Source organism: Schistocerca cancellata, chromosome 12 (assembly GCF_023864275.1).
Source record: "Schistocerca cancellata isolate TAMUIC-IGC-003103 chromosome 12, iqSchCanc2.1, whole genome shotgun sequence".
Classification (NCBI taxonomy): domain Eukaryota; kingdom Metazoa; phylum Arthropoda; class Insecta; order Orthoptera; family Acrididae; genus Schistocerca; species Schistocerca cancellata.
In genome coordinates this window covers 47,070,833-47,076,774 of record NC_064637.1, presented here as the reverse complement: position 1 = coordinate 47,076,774, position 5,942 = coordinate 47,070,833, and the positions used below count along the sequence as shown (strand labels likewise).

At 42.5% G+C, this 5,942-nt stretch overlaps 1 non-coding gene across 1 annotated transcript; it reads right to left on the bottom strand.

The window, feature by feature from the left end:
• Positions 1-5,505: 5,505 nt before the first annotated feature.
• Positions 5,506-5,580, bottom strand: Trnar-gcg (transfer RNA arginine (anticodon GCG)). The gene has a single exon. It is a non-coding gene; the product is annotated as a tRNA-Arg (tRNA).
• Between the last annotated feature and the right edge of the window lie 362 nt (positions 5,581-5,942).

Here is a 5,942-nt window from a genome sequence, read left to right as displayed (position 1 = left end):
TCGAAATCTTATCAAGGTTTGATTGAATATTTATGACGTTTCTCTCGGACAGTACTTCATTGTAGATAACTGTGTCATCTACAAAAAGTTTGATTTTACTATTAATATTGTTTGCAATGTCACTAATATAGAACATGAACAGCAAGGGTCGCAACACATTTCCCTGGGACACACAGGAAGTTACTTCTACATCTGACGATGACTCAACATCCAAGATAACGTGCTGCATCCTCCCTACCAAAAGGTCCTCAATCCAGTCACAAATTTTACTTGATACTCCATATGATCGTACTTTTGCCAGTAAGCGTCGGTGTGGTACTGAGTCAAATGCTTTTCGAAGCCAGGAAACACTGAATCTACAGGGTTATTACAAATGATTGAAGCGATTTCACAGCTCTACAATAACTTTATTATTTGAGATATTTTCACAATGCTTTGCACACACATACAACAACTCAAAAAGTGTTTTTAGGCATTCAGAAATGTTAGATATGTGCCCTTTTAGTGATTCGGCAGACATCAAGCCGATAATCAAGTTCCTCCCACACTCGGCGCAGCATGTCCCCATCAATGGGTTCGAGAGCATCGTTGATGCGAGCTCGCAGTTCTGGCACGTTTCTTGGTAGAGGAGGTTTAAACACTGAATCTTTCACATAACCCCACAGAAAGAAATCGCATGGGGTAAGTCGGGAGAGCGTGGAGGCCATGACATGAATTGCTGATCGTGATCTCCACCATGACCGATCCATCGGTTTTCCACTCTCCTGTTTAAGAAATGCCGAACATCGTGATGGAAGTGCGGTGGAGCACCATCCTGTTGAAAGATGAAGTCGGCGCTGTCGGTCTCCAGTTGTGGCATGAACCAATTTTCCAGCATGTCCAGATACACGTGTCCTGTAACGTTTTTTTCGCAGAAGAAAAAGGGGCCGTAAACTTTAAACCGTGAGATTGCACAAAACACGTTAACTTTTGGTGAATTGCGAATTTGCTGCACGAATGCGTGGGGATTCTCTACCGCCCAGATTCGCACATTGTGTCTGTTCACTTCACCATTAAGAAAAAATGTTGCTTCATCACTGAAAACAAGTTTCGCACTGAATGCATCCTCTTCCATGAGCTGTTGCAACCGCGCCGAAAATTCAAAGCGTTTGACTTTGTCATCGGGTGTCAGGGATTGTAGCAATTGTAAACGGTAAGGCTTCTGCTTTAGCCTTTTCCGTAAGATTTTCCAAACCGTCGGCTGTGGTACGTTTAGCTCCCTGCTTGCTTTATTCGTCGACTTCCGCGGGCTACGCGTGAAACTTGCCCGCACGCGTTCAACCGTTTCTCTTCGCTCACTGCAGGCCGACCTGTTGATTTCCCCTTACAGAGGCATCCAGATGCTTTAAAGATGATGATGTTTGGTTTGTGGGGCGCTCAACTGCGGGGTTATCAGCGCCCGTACAATTACCCAATCTTTGCTCAGTCCAATTTCGCCACTTTCCTCGATGATGATGAAATGATGAGGACAACACAAACACCCAGTCATCTCGAGGCAGGTGAAAATCCCTGACCCCGCCGGGAATCGAACCCGGGACCCCGTGCTCGGGAAGCGAGAACGCTACCGCGAGACCACGAGCGGCGGACAGGATGCTTTAAACTGCGCATACGATCGCCGAATGGAGTTAGCAGTTGGTGGATCTTTGTTGAACTTCGTCCTGAAGTGTCGTTGCACTGTTATGACTGACTGATGTGAGTGCATTTCAAGCACGACATACGCTTTCTCGGCTCCTGTCGCCATTTTGTCTCACTGCGCTCTCGAGCGCTCTGGCGGCGGAAACCTGAAGTGCGGCTTCAGCCGAACAAAACTTTATGAGTTTTTCTACGTATCTGTAGTGTGTCGTGACCGTATGTCAATGAATGGAGCTACAGTGAATTTATGAAATCGCTTCAATCATTTGTACTAGCCCTGTACTTAGTTGACTTGATCCAAAGCTTTCAGCATGTCATCTGACAAAAGTGTGGGTTGGGTTTCACAAGATCGATGGTTTCGAAAACCATCCTTGTTGCCACTGAGGAGGTATATTCTGTTCAAGATACCTCATTCCGCTTGAGCTCACAATATGTTCTAAGATTATGTAACAAATTGCTGTCAAGGGTATTGGACTGTATCTTTGTGGATCGCTTCTGCTACCCTTCTTGCTGACGCGTGTGACCTGTGCTTTTTTTTTTTCAAGATCTCGGTATAATTTTTTATTCAAGGCGTTTACGATAGATTACAGTCAGAAGAGGGGCTAACTCAGTCACAAACTCAGTATAGAAACTCATAGGGATTCCATCGGGACCTGGAACTTTGTTCAATTTTAACGATTTCAGCTCTTCCTCTACAGCCGGCCCTGTGGCCGAGCGGTTCTAGGCCCTTCAGTCCGGAACCGCGCTGCTGCTATGGTCGCAGGTTCGAATCCTACCTCGGGCATGGATGTGTGTGATGTCCTTAGGTTAGTTACGTTTAAATAGTTCTGATGACCTCAGGTGTTAAGTACCATAGTACTTCGAGCCATTTGAACCATTGTAACGTTGTTGCTTTATTTTGTGGTGTAAGCGCTGCTGATCGACAATAAAAGCGGTTTAAAAGCTGTGAGCTGTCTGGGGAAGTTAACCTTGCATTACTGCGCAACTGTTTCACCAGGTATCCAGTCTAGCTTACCAAATTCCCAGCCAGACTAACATTAATTATAATCTTTTAATAGTCATACGACAACCGGTGATATATATGTATAAAAGAGAATTTAAATAAAAAGAAATAAATCAGTTTATATTTGGAAAATTTATTTTAACATTGATCATTCAAATTTCAGCATATTAAACTTGATTCAAAACTAAACAGCTGCTTTATTTAGGATTGTGAAAATGTGAGTTTGTAATCATACAGAACACATCAAATATGGAGCCAAGATTGGGAGACTGCATATAACTCTCCATTCATAAAATAACACACAAAGAACGTTGAAACATATGCAAGAGGAAATTAACCTCTACCAACCGATTCAATTTTCAGCCAAAGAAGTTACGTTCGTAGCGCAATCCTGTCCGTCATGTAATTACCACACACTGGTATACTAAATTCATACTAACTCTCTGTGAAATCTTCCCGAAAAGAGTAGCTGAGGGCTACTTTGATGATTACACCACATGCTTCACGTGGTCAACTTGGTTTACACAAAGAGTGTACCTCCACAATAATTTTGATAATTAAAATAAATTAGATCGAAAAGCAATTTACAAAAGAAAAACCTCGAACTGGTTACTATCGTCTTACTATTAATCTGATGGGTCAAACAATTGTATAAGCACGTGGTACTGGTCTCACAAAGTACACCCCACGTGGGTTGAACATAAAGAAAAGTTGCTATATTGAAAAATATTGTCAAGATGAGACGTTATAATCTCACACACATTCGCATTTAAGATTGATGATCTTAGAGTTACTGATCAACACGTGGTTCGACTTTACTCACAAAGTAGTGACAAAGCAACTACCGGAAAATAATCTGAACTTCACACGAGAATTACACTGCGCTGCAATTTAAGATAACATTAGATATTTTAGAGCTAAACCTGAAATAAAGGTGATTAAATTTTCAGTTAGGCTGAACTTAAGAAATCCATTGTCCTACGGACTTAGGAGACACGCGCTTAGCCGGAGATCTTACCACTTCAGACGCTCGCCCCGGACAGACTGACCCGGTCCGTTCCTGAGGGTGGCTCACAAATACAAACGGAAGTGGCCAGAGGGGCAGCTTCCTATACCAACATGACAAGGGACGGACAGGACCATACTAAGGATAGAAACCTCTTTGCTTTTAGAAAGCGTAGCTACCTGTTCCAACGTTGGTCCTACTGTTCTCTAGCAGACAGGTTTGTCTGCTACCATCAATCATGCAACTAGAAATACATTTGCTCATTCATCCTCTCACACAGAAGGGAAGGGGGATGACAGTATCTTATCATATACAGTATATAAAAGAAAGCTGATGTAGGTTCCGTATGAGACTGTGTGACATGAATTACATATAAACTGTGTTTTAAAGTGTAGTTGTGTGACAGATCGTTCTTGTTTATGTGTAAAAGTAACACATTTCACTGTTCAGTCTCCTCCCAGATAGTCAGAAACACCACAGTAAATATAGAAGAGGAATTTATGCCGTAAATGACAACAGATTTAAGAAATTAACATGAAAGGAATCCAACAGAGACCTTTCACCATTTGTTCCTCAACACCACTCACACTACTACTTATTTCATTTATCTTTCCAGAGGTAGGAGGATTAAATTGGAGCAATTGTCATGGGTTTTCCTTTGTAAAGGAACATTTGAAAACCGGGTTAACCACTTCAGCTTTTGCTTTACCACCCTCAGTTTCAGTTCCCGCGCGATTCGCTAGGGACTGGACACACTAACTTTGGTGCCACTAACAGCCTTCAGATACGACCAGAATTTCTTTGGGTTTTGTGAAAGATCACTTGGCAATATTCTGCTATGGAATTCATTAAAGGCATCACCCATTCCTCTCTTGACTGCCAAACGCGTTTCATTCACAGTCTCTTTCTATATCCCTATGCTTAATTTTACACCTACTATACAGCAATGTCTGTTTCTTTAGAAGTTTCTTTCCAGTGACTACACAAGATGGAGATGTATAGTCACCTACAGACGTAAATTTCTTACGTAACGTATGCTGTAGCTCCAATTGCGGTGTGTTGTTCGCAAAGAACGTCACGTAAGAAATTTTCGTCACTACAGGAGATTTGTATGGTATGTTTTTATTAAATGTATCTGGTTAAATTAGCCTTGTAATGTTTATTTGTCATGTTTATTTCAGTATTTTACTGTGATGTTAACAGATTTTCGTAAAGACGATTTGTATGAACTTTATGTTCACATAATATTAATTACATTTCCAGTTGATATGGAAATACTTTTTTGTCGTGACTATCTTCAAAAAAATTTTAATTTTTATTTTAACTGATATGTAACAGTTCTGTATCGGAGAGTTGTACGAGTCTGTTAATGATCTTTTCATTAAGATATGTTGGATCGCTCCACTGCTAATACACAAATCAAAAAAAGTTTAGCATCACCTCAGTTCTGAGAGTTCCGGAACCTGTACAGAATATTAGAATAGAGATCAACATAAACATCGTTTCCGCCCTTTTTATTGCTCATGGAAATCACACATTAGATGTTGTCTCACCATACAGCGAGACCTTCAGAGGTGGTGGTCCAGACTGCTGTACACACCGGTACCTCCAATGCCTAGTAGCACGACCTCTTGCATTGATGCATGCCTGTATTCGTCGTGGCATACTATCCACAAGTTCATCAAGTCACTGTTTGTCCGGATTGTCCCACTACTCAACGGCGATTCGGCGTAGATCCTCCACAGTAGTTGGTGGGTCAAGTCGTCCATAAACAGCCCTTTTCAATGTATCACAGGCATGAAACTTCCTAGCAGACTGAAACTGTGTGCCAGACCGAGACTCGAACTCGGGACCTTTGCTTTTCGCAGGCAAGTGCTCTACCAACTGAGCTACCCAAGCACGACTCACGCCCCGTCCTCACAGCTTCAATTCCGCCAGTACCTCGTCCCCTACCTTACAAACTTCACAGAAGCTCTCCTGCGAACATTTCTTCCAGGAGTGCTAGTTCTGCAAGGTTCGCAGGAGAGCTTCTGTGAAGTTTGTAAGGTAGGAGACGAGGTACTGGCAGAAGTAAAGCTGTGAGTACCGGACGTGAGTCGTGCTTCGGTAGCTCAGTTGGTAGAGCACTTCTCCGCGAAATGCAAAGGTCCCGAGTTCGAGTCTCGGTCGGGCACACAGTTTTAATCTGCCATGAAGTTTCCTATCAGCAGACACTCAGGGCTGCGGAGTGAAAATCTCATTCTGGAAACATCCCCCAGGCTG